The sequence below is a fragment of the Ranitomeya imitator genome, chromosome 7 (genome assembly GCF_032444005.1).
Source record: "Ranitomeya imitator isolate aRanImi1 chromosome 7, aRanImi1.pri, whole genome shotgun sequence".
NCBI lineage: Eukaryota > Metazoa > Chordata > Amphibia > Anura > Dendrobatidae > Ranitomeya > Ranitomeya imitator.
This window is the reverse complement of record NC_091288.1, coordinates 180,551,216-180,570,849: the sequence shown is the minus strand read 5'-3', so window position 1 is coordinate 180,570,849 and position 19,634 is coordinate 180,551,216.

Genomic DNA, 19,634 nt, shown 5'->3' with positions numbered 1-19,634 from the left:
AGAGGCATTCAAAGAAAAGAACACGGTCCCTACAGTCAAACATGGCAGAGGTTCCCTGATGTTTTGGGGTTGCTTTGCTGCCTCTAGCACTGGACTGCTTGACCATGTGCATGGCATTATGAAGTCTGAAGACTACCAACAAATTTTGCAGCATAATGTAGGGCCCAGTGTGAAAAAGCTGGGTCTCCCTCAGAGGTCATGGGTCTTCCAGCAGGACAATGACCCAAAACACACTTCAAAAAAGCACGGTGGCCAGCAATGAGTCCAGACCTGAATCCCATAGAACACCTGTGGAGAGATCTAAAAATGGCAGTTTGGAGAAGGCACCCTTCAAATATCAGGGACCTGGAGCAGTTTGCCAAAGAAGAATGGTCTAAAATTCCAGCAGAGCATTGTAAGAAAATCATTGATGGTTACTGGAAGCGGTTGGTGGCAGTTATTTTGGCTAAAGGTTGTGCAACCAAGTATTAGGCTGAGGGTGCCAATACTTTTGTCTGGCCCATTTTTGGAGTTTTATGTGAAATGATCAATGTTTTGCTTTTTGCTTCATTCTCTTTTGTATTTTTTCATTTAAGACAAATTAAATGAAGATAATAATACCAAATAATTTGTGTTTGCAATCATTTTCAGGAAGAAAATGAGTATTATCTGACAGAATTGCAGGGGTGTCAATACTTTTGGCCATGACTCTATCTGCAGCATGTCAATGCTTTTAGCATTTTTGCAGAGTTGTTCAACCATACTAATACATGGGGAAAAAAATGCTGCAAAGCACACATAAAAATGTGGCAAAAGTGAGACAAAACTGCATTTATTGTAAACATTTTATCATGCTACCACTATGGATTTGTTGCAGAAAAAAAAAAGCTGTAAAAATGCAAGATGTAAATACTCGTGGCAAAAAAATGCGCATTTTCATCTAATTTTTGCATGCTTTTTTTCCCATATATTTGAATGGAGGAAAAACACAGCAAAAATGATGAAAGAATTGGCATGTAAAAGAAAACAAGAAAAAAAGCAGTGTGTGAATGAGATAGAAAAATAATGCTGCAAAAACGCCACATATGAACATACCGAGTTAGAAAACTAATTGTAAAAAACAACACTGACGTTTATCATTATGATGAACACAAAAATAATTAAATTCAGGTCTTACCTACAAGGTCTCAAATATTCAAGGTGGCTGTAAATTTTGGATATGGTTAGCTGTGTGCTATTAACTTCAATATATAATAGTGGCTCTTTCCTTATTACTGTATTTATCTGCATTATATATCAAAATTTGCATAAAAATCAAAGAAAAACAACCCTCTTATGAAAATCAAGTTATTGCAATCATTGCAAAAAAATTGCAATCTTTGCCAACTCACTTGGCAAACCTATGATCTTTACGCACGCAGCATGAAGTAAGATGACAAATTCAAGGATTTTATATCAATGATTTGTTTTATTGAAGCTATATCAGCATCAGTATAACAAGAAACGTGTTGGGCTATAGCATTATTCAGCAAGAGCGTATTTATAAAGAATTCCATTTCTCAAAATATTTGGGAAAATTTAAAGAAAACTTGGCCTGTACTTAGGAGTAATTACAACAACTGCAGACTAAAGTTGAGCGGATTGATCTGCAAAGGTTCGACTTGCGTTAAATTTAATGAAACTCATGGCTTCGTGCAAATTCAAACATTCTGAGATTCGATTTGCAGTTTGCTAATAAAAAAACTTGCTCAGCACGATTTCCCACACCGCTGAAGCACCAGAAAGTGGGATATTGTCATTTTGTGTTGCTGCGCAAGCCTCCCCATGATGTCTTGCAGCTATGACATCTTCTGGATTATCTTACCTAGTACAGTGGTGGTCAGTACCAGGGCCATCTCAGATCAGCTGTTCCTTGCAGAGCACAGTTTATATGACAGAGTCGTTTTCCATCTCCAGAGTCACAGGGTAAGTATTCTGTAGAGTGTAAGCTCTTATAGTCAGTGGGGTCTTCTCTCTCCTGTAGAGTGTAAGCTCTTATGGTGAGTGGGCTCCTCTCTCTCTCCTGTAGAGCGTAAGCTTTTATGATCAGCAGCGTCATCTCTCTCTCCTGTAGAGTGTAAGCTCTTATGATCAGCGGTCTCCTCTCTCTCCTGTAGAATGTAAGCTGTTATGGTCAGCACCGTCATCTCTCTCTCCTGTAGAGTGTAAGCTCTTATGATCAGCGGTCTCCTCTCTCTCTCCTGTAGAGTGTAAGCTGTTATGGTCAGTGGGGTCATCTCTCTCCTGTAGAGTGTAAGCTCTTATGGTCAGTGGGGTCCTCTCTTTTCTGTAGAGTGTAAGCTCTTATGGTCAGTGGGGTCCTCTCTCTCTCCTGTAGAGTGTAAGCTCTTATGGTCTGTGGGGTCCTCTCTCTCCTGTAGAGTGTAAGCTCTTATGGTCAGTGGGGTCCTCTCTCTCTTCTGTAGAGTGTAAGCTCTTATGGTCAGTGGGGTCCTCTCTCTTCTGTAGAGTGTAAGCTCTTATGGTCAGTGGGGTCCTCTCTCTCTCCTGTAGAGTGTAAGCTCTTATGGTCAGTGGGGTCCTCTCTCTTCTGTAGAGTGTAAGCTCTTATGGTCAGTGGGGTCATCTCTCTCCTGTAGAGTGTAAGCTCTTATGGTCAGTGGGGTCCTCTCTCTTCTGTAGAGTGTAAGCTCTTATGGTCTGTGGGGTCCTCTCTCTCTCCTGCAGAGTGTAAGCTCTTATGATCAACAGTCTCCTTTCTCTCATGTAGAGTGTAAGCTGTTATGGTCAGCGAAGTCCTCTCTCCTGTAGAGTTTATGAAACAAGAAAGAAACGCAAACAGCAAATAGGGTTTTATCCAGGTTATGCAAGGTGGGTAAACATATGGTATATTCCCCCTCGTGGGATTGTGTTTGACACAACCAGCAATAGCGTAAAGACAACAGCTGCTGCAGCATCGACGAAAATTCAACATATAGTATATCATATAGTATATCAGAAGAATTGTATTTGTTCTGCACTACTGGAAGACAGGAACCGAGGACGAGGGTGGATAAAAGTGGTATATTGTCAACGCGTTTCAAAGTCAAACCCACTCCTTCTTCAGGACTGCCACTTGTAAAGAAACAAGTTAAATTAAGTGCAGTAAAATACATAAAAAATTAGGAGTAGTAAAATCAATATGGAAAAGACTTAGCAGAAAAATAATTAAAGCAAATTGATTTTATTTCATTTAATAATGAAGACATGTGTTTAAAGTGAATGCAAAAAACTGACGTACATCTCATGTGACTGTTTCCCCCTCACTTTGCTTTTGGAGTCTTTATTTGAATTTTTTATGTATTTAGCGGCACACATTTTCTCTGGTCACATTACTAGTAGGTGTCCCGAAGAAGGAGTCGGTTTGACTTTGAAACACGTTGACAAAAAAAACACTTTTACAAACAAAAGTCAGATAACCAGTTTTATTTATGGGCCGAAAGAGGAAAACACCCCTCCACCAAAATAAATTCACCAAAGCATATAGTGAATAAAATGGAATACTCCAGACCGATGTATATATAGAGAAGAATGGATTGCAGAAGCACCACCAATAAAATAGAAAATCGTATTTTTATTTAAATATCATAAATAACAATTTTTGAAAACATCATGCCAAATGACGACAACAACAGGAAGACAAAAAAGGAAGGAGACAAGCTGATACAGCAGAGAGACAGTGAACACCTAAATAACCAAAGGGATGTGGGAATCCTATCCCAGAGTTATGAAGACCCAAATAAGCTATTGCCTTTTTTGCAGCATTTTTTCACCTTTTCATTGGTTTCTATGAGCGGAAAAAAAACTGCAAAAAAGACTGAAAGAATTGATATGTTGCAGATTTCAAAGTCGGGTGAAAAAACAAGCATGTGCATGAGATTTCTTAATAGCTGCAAAAAGCACAGAAAAAAAGAAACACTGCAAAAATGCAACTTGTGAACATAGCATTACCAATTCAAGGTACTAAGACTGTCCTTTTGCCATCTGTCAGGCTGTTTTTTTCTGTATTTTTTTCTGCAGTGCCATTCTATATGGGGTCATGCAGTAAAGAATCCTATATGTCAGAAACGTCAGTGGAGGTAAACAGGAAATCCTGGTACATACTGTACCTCTGGCAAACATTGTAAAAAGCTGCCAAATGGTGCTTATCCTCGATGATATGTTAAATGGATACTAATAATTTGTCTATGGAAAACACATGGTGAGGTCAAATCTTGACTTATTGCCACAATTACAGCAAAATCGCATTACAAAAAAGAAAGAGGGGGTTGAATGTATGTCCAAACTAGGATTGGTCAATATGGCCTAAAATAACATTTGCGTAAATTAAAATAAAACTAAAAGTTATAGACAATTTTCAATTGTAATCTCGGAATCCTTTTTGCTAATCTTCAGGTCATAGCTAACTGAAAACAGAAAAAAATCCCTAAAATTACAAGTTTATTATTTATTCGATAGAGCTTAGGTGACCCAAAGTTTATCACTTCATGTGGTATCACGTCAATACTTCAGAAAATTATAGAAATAAAATATATATTTTGTGTGTTGCGGAATCCCAAGAATCAAACTTTTTTCAAATTTTAATCTGCATTGCTGTATGAGGAGTTCAGTATAGGAATGCTTTTTTTTCTTGCTTTCCAATAATTTTTTTTTCCAGCTTTTATATGGCGGGTTGCTCAGAAAATAGCGATTACAGCATTGTTTTCAAGGTCATTTAAAAAAAAAAAAAAGAAATGCAAAAAAATTGTTAATTTTATAATAAATAAGAGCAATACTGCACCCTCACCACCCACTCCTATTCACATGATGAGATTGGGAGACGGGGTATAAAAGACAAGGGCCCCGATTCATTGACGCTTTTATGGCAGAATTCTGATTTAAAAAGTTTTGAAAAGTTGAACAGGTTTTGCTCAACATGAGGCTAGGTAAAATTGTTTTTTACCCATTTTGCCCGGCTGCAACAAAGTGTGTAGAGCTGGGACATGGCATGGTGTCTGCCTCTCATCAAATTCATCATGAGCGGTGGCGTTCCTTACGCCTCATATTTTATTCCTAATCTCTAAAAAACATTTAGAGATTGCGTAGATAGGGAGAAGTGTAAGGTGTTGTGTAATAAAGAAAATTACAAAAAATGGTTATGGTGTAAAGATATATAGTTAGAAAATATATTTTAGGTGACAGACCACTCCTTTAAGCAAAGGTACAAAAAGGCAGCATTTGCTGCCCCTAATAGACGTGTTGGACTTATCACCACTACTTTTAAGTGTATGGGGGCCAGAATGAGGAACAATCAGGCTTGGACTGGCCCATGGGAGAACAGGAGAATCCTCCGGTAGGCCGCCCCTGTGAAGGAGTACTAATGAATAATGCTATTACACTTCGCTCACAATTTGCAGAAAAAGGTATAATCGAATCATTCAATAAACAAGCTAGCCAAATTCATATTACATAGAGGCAAAAGGAAATTTATGTACTAAGGCAAGGTGCCTGAACAGTGGTCCCCGAGAATCAAAGTTCCTGGTGGGCCTTTGTCAACCCAATCCAACACTGGGAACAATACAAATATGTGGAGGCCAGTGTGGGGGCATTATAAGCATACAAGGTCTGTACGGAGACGTTACCCCTAATACCCTCGTATCGCCACTAAGCATGTTTGTAATGCTCTAGAGTCCAGTACTCATCTGATAGTTGGCATTGTACTTAATGACGTAAGGCTTGCCATCAATTGTTCAGAAATCCATGCCAATAAGTACCAAGTACAAAGCTTTTGCTCTAATGTTGATGCCAAATGATGTTTGGACTCTGCAGTTATGGAGTCAACAGAGCATTGAATACTTTCATGGACTTTGCTCTTCAGCACTCGGTGATCCCGTTCTGTAACATTACGTAGTTTCCACTTCACGACTGAGTCCTTGCAGTTCCTACATGCTTTCACTTTTCAATATTACCACTCACAGTTGATATTAACCCCTTCCCGACCTTTGACGCCACGTAGGCGTCATGAAAGTCGGTGCCATTCCGACCCATGACGCCTATGCGGCGTCATGGAAAGATCGCGTCCCTGCAGATCGGGTGAAAGGGTTAACTCCCATTTCACCCGATCTGCAGGGACAGGGGGAGTGGTAGTTTAGCCCAGGGGGGGTGGCTTCACCCCCTCGTGGCTACGATCGCTCTGATTGGCTGTTGAAAGTGAAACTGCCAATCAGAGCGATTTGTAATATTTCACCTATTATAACGGGTGAAATATTACAATCCAGCCATGGCCGATGCTGAAATATCATCGGCCATGGCTGGAAATACTAGTGTGCCCCCACCCCACCCCTCCGATCGCCCCCCACCCCCCCGATCTGGCCGGTACACTGCTCCGGCTCCCCTCCATCCAGTGCTCCGCTCCCCCCCGTGCTCGTGTCCGCTCCCCTCGTGCTCCAATCACCCCCCCGTGCTCCAATCACCCCCCCTGCACGCCGATCCACCCCCCCGGTGCTCCGTTCCACCCCCCCGTGCTCCGTTCCAGCCCCCCCGTGCTCCGTTCCACGCCCCCCGCGCTCCGTTCCACCCCTCCCGCGCTCCGATTCCCCCCCCCGTGCTCCGATCCCCCCCCCCGTGGTCCCCCCCCCACCCTATCATACTTACCGATCCAGCCGGGGTCCCGTCCGTCTTCTCCCGGGCGCCGCCATCTTCCAAAATGGCGGGCGCATGCGCAGTGCGCCCGCCGAATCTGCCGGCCGGCAGATTCGTTCCAAAGTGCATTTTGATCACTGAGATAGATTATATCTCAGTGATCAAAATAAAAAAAATAATAAATGACCCCCCCCCTTTGTCACCCCCATAGGTAGGGACAATAAAAAAATAAAGAAATTTTTTTTTTCCACTAATGTTAGAATAGGGTTAGGGGTAGGGGTAGGGGTAGGGTTAGGGGTAGGGTTAGGGGTAGGGTTAGGGTTAGGGTTAGGAATGTGCACACGTATTCTGGTCCTCTGCGGATTTTTCCGCTGCGGATTTGATAAATCCACAGTGCTAAACCGCTGCGGATTTATGGCGGATTTACCGCGTTTTTTTCTGCGCATTTCACTGCGGTTTTACAATTGCGATTTTCTATTGGAGCAGTTGTAAAACCGCTGCGGAATCCGCACAAAGAAGTGACATGCTGCGGAATGTAAACCGCTGCGTTTCCGTGCAGTTTTTCCGCAGCATGTGTACAGCGATTTTTGTTTCCCGTAGGTTTACATTGAACTGTAAACTCATGGGAAACTGCTGCGGATCCGCAGCGTTTTCTGCAGCGTGTGCACATACCTTTAGAATTAGGCTATGTGCACACGGTGCTGATTTGGCTGCGGATTCGCAGCAGTTTTCCATCAGGTTTACAGTACCATGTAAACCTATGAAAAACCAAATCCGCTGTGCCCATGGTGCGGAAAATACCGCGTGGGAACGCTGCGTTGTATTTTCCGCAGCATGTCAATTCTTTGTGCGGATTCCGCAGCGTTTTACACCTGTTCCTCAATAGGAATCCGCAGGTGAAATCCGCACAAAAAACACTGGAAATCCGCGGAAAATCCGCAGGTAAAACACAGTGCCTTTTACCCGCAGATTTTTCAAAAATGGTGCGGAAATATCTCACACGAATCCGCAACGTGGGCACATAGCCTTAGGGTTAGGGTTGGAATTAGGGTTGTGGTTAGGGTTAGGGGTGTGTTGGGGTTAGTGTTGTGGTTAGGGGTGTGTTGGGGTTAGGGTTGTGATTAGGATTATGGCTACAGTTGGGATAAGGTTTAGGGGTGTGTTGGAGTTAGAATTGAGGGGTTACCACTGTTTAGGCACATCAGGGGTCTCCAAACGCAATATGGCGCCACCATTGATTCCAGCCAATCTCGTATTCAAAAAGTCAAATGGTGCTCCCTCACTTCCGAGCCCTGACGTGTGCCCAAACAGTGGTTTACCCCCACATATGGGGTACCAGCATACTCAGGACAAACTGCGCAACAATTACTGGGGTCCAATTTCTCCTGTTACCCTTGTGAATCTAAAAAAATGCTTGCTAAAACATAATTTTTGAGGAAAGAAAAATGATTTTTTATTTTCACGGCTCTGCGTTGTAAACGTCTGTGAAGCACTTGGGGGTTCAAAGTGCTCACCACATATCTAGATAAGTTCCTTGGGGGGTCTAGTTTCTAAAATGGGGTCACTTGTGGGGGGTTTCTACTGTTTAGGCACACCAGGGGCTCTGCAAACGCAACGTGACACCCGCAGACCATTCCATCAAAGTCTGCATTTCAAAAGTCACTACTTCCCTTCTGAGCCCCGACGTGTGCCCAAACAGTGGTTTACCCCCACATATGGGGTATCAGCGTACTCAGGAGAAACTGGACAACAACTTTTGGGGTCCAATTTCTCCTGTAACCCTTGGGAAAATAAAAAATTCTGGGCTAAATAATTATTTTTGAGGAAAGAAAACGTATTTATTATTTTCACGGCTCTGCATTATAAACTTCTATGAAGCACTTGGGGGTTCAAAGTGCTCACCACACATCTAGATAAGTTCCTTTCAGGGTCTAGTTTCCAAAATGGGGTCACTTGTAGGGGTTTCTACTGTTTAGGCACATCAGGGGCTCTGCAAACGCAACGTGACGCCCGCAGAGCATTCCATCAAAGTCTGCATTTCAAAACGTCACTACTTCAATTCCAAGCCCCGGCATGTGCCCAAACAGTAGTTTACCCCCACATATGGGGTATCACCGTACTCAGGAGAAACTGGACAACAAATATTGGGGTCAAATTTCTCCTGTTACCCTTGGGAAAATTAAAAAATTCTGGGCTAAATAATTATTTTTGAGGAAAGAAAACATATTTATTATTTTCACGGCTCTGCATTATAAACTTCTATGAAGCACTTGGGGGTTCAAAGTGCTCACCACACATCTAGATAAGTTCCTTTGGGGGTCTAGTTTCCAAAATGGGGTCACTTGTGGGGGGTTTCTACTGTTAAGCCACATCAGGGGCTCTGCAAACGCAATGTGACGCCCACAGAGCATTCCATCAAAGTCTGCATTTCAAAACGTCACTACTTCACTTCCGAGCCCCGGCATGTGCCCAAACAGTGATTTACCCCCACATATGGGGTATCAGCGTACTCAGGAGAAACTGGACAACAACTTTTGGGGTCAAATTTCTCCTGTTACCCTTGGGAAAATAAAAAATTGCAGGCTAAAAGATCATTTTTGAGAAAATAATTTTTTTTTTTATTTTCATGGCTCTGCGTTATAAACTTCTGTGAAGCACTTGGGGGTTCAAAGTCCTCACCACACATCTAGATTAGTTCCTTTGGGGGTCTAGTTTCTAAAATGGTGTCATTTCTGGGGGATCTCCAATGTTTAGGCACACAGGGGCTCTCCAAACGTGACATGGTGTCCGCTAATGATTGGAGCTAATTTTCCATTTAAAAAGCCAAATGGCGTGCCATCCCTTCCGAGCCCTGCCGTGCGCCCAAACAGTGGTTTACCCCCACATATGGGGTATCAGCGTACTCAGGACAAACTGGACAACAATATTTGGGGTCCAATTTCTCCTATTATCCTTGGCAAAATAGGAAATTCCAGGCTAAAAAATCATTTTTGAGGAAAGAAAAATTATTTTTTATTTTCATGGCTCTGCGTTATAAACTTCTGTGAAGCACCTGGGGGTTTAAAGTGCTCAATATGCAACTAGATAAGTTCATTGGGGGGTCTAGTTTCCAAAATGGGGTCACTTGTGCGGGAGCTCCAATGTTTAGGCACACAGGGGCTCTCCAAACGCGACATGGTGTCCGCTAACAATTGGAGCTAATTTTCCATTCAAAAAGTCAAATGGCGCGCCTTCTCTTCCGAGCCCTGCCGAGTGCCCAAACAGTGGTTTACCCCCACATATGAGGTATCGGCGTACTCGGGAGAAATTGCCCAACAAATTTTATGATCCATTTTATCCTACTGCCCATGTGAAAATGAAAAAATTGAGGCGAAAAGAATTTTTTTGTGAAAAAAAATTACTTTTTCATTTTTACAGATCAATTTGTGAAGCACCTGAGGGTTTAAAGTGCTCACTAGGCATCTAAATTAGTTCCTTGGGGGGTCTAGTTTCCAAAATGGGGTCACTTGTGGGGGAGCGCCAATGTTTAGGCACACAGGAGCTATCCAAACGCGACATGGTGTCCGCTAACGATGGAAATAATTTTTCATTCAAAAAGTCAAATGGCGCTCCTTCCCTTCCGAGCCTTACCATGTGCCCAAACAGTGGTTTACCTCCACATGTGAGGTATTGGTGTACTCAGGAGAAATTGCCCAACACATTTTAGGATCCATTTTATCCTGTTGCCCATGTGAAAATGAAAAAATTGAGGCTAAAAGAATTTTTTTGTGAAAAAAAAGTACTTTTTCATTTTTACGGATAAATTTGTGAAGCACCTGGGGGTTCAAAGTGCTCACTATGCATCTAGATAAGTTCCTTGGGGCGTCTAGTTTCCAAAATGGGGTCACTTGTGGGGGAGCTCCAATTTTTAGGCACACGGGGGCTCTCCAAACGTGACATGGTGTCCGCTAAAGAGTGGAGCCAATTTTTGATTCAAAAAGTCAAATGGCGCTCCTTCCCTTCCAAGCCCTGCCGTGCGCCAAAACAGTGGTTTACCCCCACATATGAGGTATCAGCGTACTCAGGACAAATTGGACAACAACTTTCGTGGTTCAGTTTCTCCTTTTACCATTGGAAAAATAAAAAAATTGTTGCTAAAAGATAATTTTTGTGACTAAAAAGTTAAATGTTCATTTTTTCCTTCCATGTTGCTTCTGCTGCTGTGAAGCACCTGAAGGGTTAATAAACTTCTTGAATGTGGTTTTGAGTACCTTGAGGGGTGCAGTTTTTAGAATGGTGTCACTTTTGGGTATTTTCAGCCATATAGACCCCTCAAACTGACTTCAAATGTGAGGTGGTCCCTAAAAAAAATGGTTTTGTAAATTTCGTTGTAAAAATGACAAATCGCTGGTCGAATTTTAACCCTTATAACTTCCTAACAAAAAAAATTTTGTTTCCAAAATTGTGCTGATGTACAGTAAACATGTGGGAAATGTTATTTATTAACTATTTTGTGTCACATATCTCTCTGGTTTAACAGAATAAAAATTCAAAATGTGAAAATTGCGAAATTTTCAAAATTTTCGCCAAATTTCCGTGTTTATCACAAATAAATGCAGAATTTATTGACCTAAATTTACCACTAACATGAAGCCCAATATGTCACGAAAAAACAATCTCAGAACCGCTAGGATCCGTTGAAGCGTTCCTGAGTTATTACCTCATAAAGGGACACTGGTCAGAATTGCAAAAAACGGCAAGGTCTTTAAGGTCAAAATAGGCTGGGTCTTGAAGGGGTTAAGGAGAGAAATGTCTAGAACTGACATGTTATACAGGTGGCATCGTCGTGAAAACCATGCTAGTATCAGTGAAGGTTTTAGAATGAGTCACACACATTAATAAAGGCAGATGGCACGGAGACATGCCGGATGTCATACAATGGGGACAATGGGATGAATGAAATCAGTGAGTAAGAAGGATGTTCTAATACTTTGGTCTATGTAATGTACTGTATGTGCCATGATGCAAATATAGGTGTATGTTATATATAATATTATTACATTTTTTAATAAACAAATCAGTTGCACTTAGAATAAAAAAAGAGTTAACAAAAAAGAAAAAGAGAAAATGTAAGAGTTGCACCTACAGTGAACTTTTTCTTGTGGCAATCAGTTTATTGCTTTGTTTTTTGTTATTGTTAAAGTATTGTGCTTACACTTACATACTGATAAATACTCTTTCTTTCTTTTTTAGCTCTCTGATGTAGATATATATATATATGTATATATATATATATATGTATATATATATATACATATATATATACATACATATGAACTGTTCAGGAGAGTATGATACCATACTCTTTAGTAAACATATACAGACATTTTTTATTTATTTATGTCACTTATATAGCGTCATTAGTTCCGCAGCGCTTTGCAGACATTATCATCGCTGTCCACCGATGGGGCTCACAATCTAGATTCCCTATCAGTATGTCTTTGGAATGTGGGAATAAACCGGAGAACCCGGAGGAAACCCACACAAACACAGGGAGAACATACAAACTCCTTGCAGATGTTGTCCATGGTGGGATTTGAATCCAGGACCCCAGCGTTGCACATACATGTATGTGTGATTTGAAACTTTCCTGAACTGTTAAGGTACCGTTACACTAAACGACTTACCAACGATAACGACCAGCGATACGACCTGGCCGTGATCGTTGGTAAGTCGTTGTGTGGTCGCTGGGGAGCTGTCACACAGACAGCTCTCTCCAGCAACCAACAATCAGGGGAACGACTTCGGCATCGTTGAAACTGTCTTCAACGATGCCGAAGTCCCCGGGTAACCAGGGTGAACATTGGGTTACTAAGTGCAGGGCCGCGCTTAGTAACCCGATATTTACCCTGGTTACCATTGTAAAAGTAAAAAAAAAAACACTACATACTCACATTCCGATGTCTGTCATGTCCCCCGCCGTCAGCTTCTCGCACTGACTATGTCAGCGCCGGCCGTAAAGCAGAGCACAGCAGTGACGTCACCGCTGTGCTCTGCTTTAGGGCCGGCGCTGACAGTCAGTGCAGGGAAGCTGACGGCGGGGGACATGACAGACATCAGAATGTGAGTATGTACTGTTTTTTTTAACTTTTTATAACATCTCTGGGGGAGTTGCAATACCTAACACATGGGTATCATATCTTGTCTCTAAGAATCAATAACTAACTGGATGGGGGAAGGGAACATATATCAAAACTGCAGGTAGGTTCTGTTATAACTGCAGAAAATGCATGGACTGAACATCAAAAAAATTATACGTTTATCTATTGTGGCTAAGCAATAATTTACAAAACTGAACATGAGGTTCTAAGTTTTAATGTTCTGATCAAACTGTATGAAGCCCACTACCACATCATGATGAACCTCTCAGTGAGCCATTGACCTAGTTTGTGTTCTGCAACAGTGTGTTAGCTACTGTGTTAGCTACTGACAGGATTGACTAATGGGACCAGCCCAGGATGGGATGAGCTAAATGGGTACAACAGAATTTCCTGTTATCTGATAGATAGGGAAAGCATTGAGTAGACCTGTGGTCTTGTTTCACGCTGACCTGCTTGTGAATGGGGGTTCGTCTACCAAGAAGGGAAGCCACATCGAATAGCATGTTCTGAAGGAAAACAAGGATTAAATAGCAGATGGATTCCATATCTCAGGCAAAGGGTCTAGCAAGGACTTAGGGTACATTCACATTGCGTTTGGGTACCCATTTGGTGGCCCCGTAGGGGACTACAGAATCACAGCAAAGCATAGTAGACTGCGTCTGAGTGTGTGCCTCCAGTAGGCATACACTCTCGAAAATGATGCAGGGCAAAGCGCACGTTCGCTCTGCCGTCACCATTATAGTCCATGGCCCTATCGGCGCATACGTCCGAACCCCGACAGCACCCTAAAAGGAGAATATGTTCCTTATCTCAGGCCAGGAGTCATAAAACAAGAACTGAACTGAAGGAAGAATTCCTTATCTCAGGAAAGCAGGTTTTTGTCAAACTATTATCTATACTAGATAAGAAACTAGAGAGTAGCCAAGGCTGACGTATCTAATCCAGCTCCAGGATGTAAAATATCAAAAAATACTTTATTCAAACATTTTAAAATTGGAACAAGGGCTTACAAATGACCAGTGTTCTTAGTCTTCAATACTGAAGACTAAGAACACAGCAGTTGTTCGAAACGCGTTCAGTCGTCCATGGCTGCTCCCTAACTATTTTGCTGGTCATTTGTAAGACCTTGATCCAATTTTTAAATGTTTGAATAAAGTATTTTTTGATATTTTACATCCTGGAGCTGGATTCCTACATTTTTCTTCCCAACAGCAGCACATACACCTGGCTAGGACCCTCGTTTTCCTGTAGAGTGGTAGCCGCGGATCATGCAAGCCACGGCTATCGTTCCCCACATTACAATACACTGACCACCACCGAGTTGACAGTGCACAAGCAGTTGACAAAGCATCTATGCTGCAAGGAAAAGCCCCCACTGCTCAAGGTCACACCACTCCCACCACTCCCAAACCTCCATCCCCAACATTATTTATTATTTGTACTCACTTATATAGCACTATAATTTTCATAGCACTTTCCAGATATCATCCTTACTTTTCCCATGGGGCTCACGATCTAAATTCCATTTCAGTATGGTCTTTGGCATGTGAGAGGAAACCAGAGGAAAACTACACAGATACACAAACGTGAGGAGAACATACAAACTTCTTCAAGTTGTTGTCCTTGGTGGGATTTGAAACGTGGACCCCAGAGCTCCAAAGAAACAGTGCTAACCACTGATCCACCGTGTTGTATGGCATAAAAAAAACTGACAAAAATTGATTTTTTAAGCAATTTAGTTGACTAGGAAAGAAAAGGTATTTTCACATTGCAGCATGGCAACCACGCATTCCATGAATTGGTAGGTTGTGAGTGATTTTTTCAGCAGTATTTTGCACCTGTGTTGCATTTGCTTTTAGAAGGGGGCTGCAGCATCCTGTAGGTAAATTTGGATGCCTTTTTTCAGCTATTTTTTTTCTTTTGCTGTGCTTTGCTTGACATTAATCTAGTAGTGGGTCGCGAGCATGTGTATTTTAGCCATAATATCGACCAATACCTGATGTATTTTATATATGTTTCAAAGCACTTTTTTTTTTCATTTTTATGCCATCAATATTGGCCTTGTAAGCCCAGGTGCCTGACTCTGTGAGTTACACTTAGGCTACGTTCACACATTCAGTACTTGGTCAGTATTTTACCTCAGTATTTGTAAGCCAAAATCAGGAGTGGAACAATCAGATGAAAAGTATAATAGAAACGCGTCACCACTTCGGCATTTATCACCCACTCTTGGCTCAACGTTTAAAGGGGTGGTTCGAAACTAAATTATATTTTCATCCTAAACCCTATTTAATGTCATAATCTAATATCTTTTTTAATATACTTTAATTAAAAACTCCCAATCGTTTCCTAAATAATCTAACTCGTTTTTTTTCAACAACTTCCTCTTTGACTCTTAGCATGAAAAGTGCAGTGCATGTTGGGATACTTAAACGAGTTGTCATCAGGAGGTAGAAGCTATGGCCGCTGCCGCAGCCTCTGCCCCCTCTCTGAAAATAAGCCTAATCGGTGAGGTCCATTTCAGGGGCTGGGCTAGTCCCTGCTCTACTGAATATGTGCTGGTCGTCAATTCTGATGGATGCTCAGTAGATTCCCTTCACATTGCCCTTAGAGCATAGTGACAACACAGTCTATCGCCAGCTCTGATCAGAAGTGACCAGCCGACAACAGAGTGCACTGTCATTACACAGTGCAGGTAAAGAACGAGGAAGTAGGGACCAGCACTACCCCCTATAGTGATGTGAAGTGACAATGAATCTACTGAGCATACATCGAAACTGAAAAATGACACATACTGAGTAGGGCAGGGACTAGTCCAGCCCCTGAAATGGAGGTCATTGAAAAAACTTTGTTTCAGGGAGCTGCAGGAGCTGCAACAGTGACCGCAGCCTCTGTCCCTTGATGACCCTTCGTTTGAGTATACCAGCGTGCTTTAAACAAAGCATCATCCAAGAGGAAGTAGTGGAAAAAAATAACACAGATAGATAGTGTAGTTAGGGAAGGATTAGGAATTTTTTTTATTAAAGTTTATTAGAGAAAAGATTAGATTACAACATTAAATAGAGTTTAGGATGAAAATAAAATGTAGTTTCAGACCACCCATTTAATAGCCTGCTTAAACAGACCGACCACTGCCGATCAGTAATGATTTACTGATTGGTGAATATTTTGTGCCGCTGGGCAGTCTGTGTGTATCATAAATGAGGGAACCTTTAAAAGATTTGAACAGTTACAAAGTCAACTCAATAAATCCTCACTATTCAGACACGCTTATCATTTGCAGACAAGGATTTCATATTTTTTATTTACTTATCTTCGATAGAAAATTTGAGCCAAATTTCCTTGCAAATTAAACCTACTGTAAATAGAAGGAGACCTTTGGCTCTTTGGCTGAGGGTCAATGGAATACAGTCTTAGAATATTCTCCTCAACTGTCGCTTTATGAAGCGCAAAGACAATCACAGATTTGTACCCTATACGGAATAAATATTTACATCCAGTAACTCACCTGTAAGAAGATGGAAAAGTGAGAAGACCGCACAGTTAATATATAACAGAGTATCTGCAAGCGAATACCACGATCTGCTGGTCAAAGATTACAAGAAAGAGAAAAACATAGAGAATTGCATGGGCAGGAACTGATGATAGAAGTGCATGTTCCCTAAGGGGGGCAGACTAGGGGAGACACCGGGTCAGGTGATAGCTGTGTCACAGTTAGGAATTATATAAAGCTCAGGAGGGCAGAGAAGGAGGGGAGTCGATGCCTGAGCCTCTATAAGGCTTGTTTCACACTTGTGTCGGTACGTGTCCATCGCTAAGCGTCGGCGCAACGTACCGACGCACGTTGTGCGAGAGATGGTATAAGGTGCGTTCGCAGCCCGGGATCCACCATGTAGAGATGGAACCTGCTGCTGAGTAATGACAGACTATATGGCGGTACAATGTGGATACACACACGGGTTAACTTCACCCTGTGTGAAGGAAGCAAACCCTGTTGCGTCACAGGGTCGCAGTACCGCACCAAGAGCACAAGCAAGGAGTCTCAGGACTCTATCCCAAGACACAGGATTAGAGTATGTACAGACCACTTGCACTCGACACCGCAACTGGGGTGTCAAAGTAACAGAAAATATAACTTAAAGCACAAGAGTGCGTGCTGTGCCGCTTTGGCGGATGCCACTAACCACCCAGACTTGGGATAGGAAAGCGCTCTATAAGCGCACAGTGCTGCACTGGCGGTTACAGCAATAGACGCTGTATCGTGTGTCTTTATGTTGACAGCTTAGTCGGGCGCTAGACAGCAAGCATCCACCTTTTGTGAACAGTCATACACAAGGGAGGGGATTTTAAAGAATGACTTGCACTCATCAACACACACACGATTCCAAATGTACACTAGCGCATGGCCGTGCGGCCATGCGAACCTTTTATAGCTGCAGCAAGAACAGGACCTTCCTAGAAGGACCAATGGGAGTCAGCCACAGAAGAAGAACACCTTCAGGACCTTCCTAAAGGACCAATGGGATTTGCTGCAGCATCTAAGCATGTGACCCTTGATCTCCAACGAGAGATCTTGCCCTGGGCATGCTCAGAAAGGGAAGAGCAGGACTTAGTCCCAAACACGTCTGCTCGCCGCTGCCCAGTACTGGCTACAATGGTAGAAGCTGGAAAGGCAGCAGTAACCAGTCGTCCAGTATCAGCCTGAGCTAGACGTTGGGACCAACGTCTCCACTGAGCAGACTCCACTGTGGCTGGAGAAGAATGGGAGACCGCAGCGGAGATGGTTCAAGATTCCCCCTCTGCAGAGGCGGGATCTCGACACCTAACATTACCCCCCCTCCGAGGGCCCCCCTCCCTGGGCCTCGCTATGCTCGAAGGCAGCAATGAGCTGTGGAGCTCGAATGTGTTCAGCAGGCTTCAAGGACCTGTCCTCTGGGCCATAACCCTTCCAATCCACCAAATAGATTTTTTTTGCCACGTACCACCTTGCACCCCAAAATAGTATTCACCTCATAATCATCCGTAGACGAACCTGATGTCCCGGCAGATTACTCGGAAAACCAGGACATGTATACGGGCTTCAAGAGGGACACATGAAAGGTGTCAGTGATACCCAGGCGTGGAGGAAGGGCCAGATGGTAGACCACAGGGTTAACCTGTTTGAGGACCTTGAAGGGACCCAAGTAACGAGGTGCAAACTTAGTGGACTCAACTCGCAGCCTGATGTTATGGGCGGAGAGCCACACCAAGTCTCCAGGAGCAAAGGTCGGAGCGGGGCACCGATGAGCATCGGCGGAGGTCCTCATTCTCTCCTTGGAGGCCCGAAAGGCATCCTGAGTGCGGTCCCAAATGTCCCGTGCATCCACAGCCCAGTCTGCCACCCTGGAGTCAGTGGAAGACACGGGCATGGGCACAGGGACACGCGGATGCTGGCCGTAATTTAGGAGGAATGGAGTCTGACCGGTGGAGTCGGCTACAGCGTTGTTAAGCGCAAACTCTGTCCATGGTAGCAAGGATGCCCAGTCATCCTGCCTGGCAGAAACAAAATGTCGTAAATATGTGACCAGGGTCTGGTTGGCCCTCTCAGCCAACCCATTCGTCTCGGGATGATATGTCGAGGGGAGAGTCAACTCAATACTGAGTAGACGACAAAGCTCTCTCCAGAATCGAGATGCAAACTGGGGACCCCGGTCACTGACAATTTTGTCTGGCATACCGTGTAGGCAAAAGATATAGTTGATGAACAACGCTGCCAGAGCCCGTGCAGAAGGTAGCCGTGGAAGAGGCACTAAGTGCACCATTTTGGAAAAATGGTCGGTGATCACCCAGATAATAGTGCAGCTACAAGACTTGGGTAAGCCCACCACAAAGTCCATCCCGACCATCTCCCAAGGCCTGTCCTCCACCGGCAGGGGGTAAAGCAACCCAGCTGGCCGTTGCCGAGGAGACTTGTTCTTGGCGCAAGAGACAAACGCCCGAACATAGTCTGCGACGTCACGAGCCATATGCGTCCACCAATATGTCCTCGCCAGTAGCTCAGATGTCTGTTTGGACCCAAAATGTCCATTGCAGTTTTGGGGAATTTACATGGGAACCCCGACGTAAGCGCTCAGTGGAGAGTGCAGAAAAACATGAACCGAGCTTAATTCAGATTTTTGGGAGGTAGAATGAACAAATAACAGTACAAGAGTAATTCTTCTTTTTTTGCTCATTTCACTGTGCAGTATAAATGATAAGGCGGATTTATTCTTTGGGTTGGTGCGATTACAGTAATACCAGATTTATATTTTTTTTAGGTTTTTCTGCTATCACACAGTAAAAATGCTTTATTATAAAAAGTAGTTTTTTTTGTCGTCATATTCTGAGAGCTGTAACTTTTTTATATTTTGTCGGACAGAGCTTACCTTCATTGCTATCAACATTTTGGAGCTTTAGCCTTCCATTATTTCTGGTATCTATTCATAAATTTTATATAAAAAAATATTTTAAATAGATTTTTCTAAAAAAAAAATAATGATTTTATTATCAATTATTTGTTACTTGTAGTTTGTGCCGGGTGTTAATACCAGACATCTGGTATAAATTTTGTGCAGTGTAAGTACTAACCATGCAGGGTGCCCAAACTTTTGTATTGGCCCATTTTCCTTTTTGTAATTTTTACAATTTAAAAGATGAAGCGCATATTTGTTTTCCCTAAATGCAAAGGAATTCTATTATCTTTAACTTTTGGCCTTTTAGAGATTATTTTATCTTGAATTGCTTAACTATTCACAATAACAGTCATTTTGACCAGGGGTGCCCAAACTTTTATACCGATACCCGATATTTGCAGTATCAGAATGCTCAATACTAGTC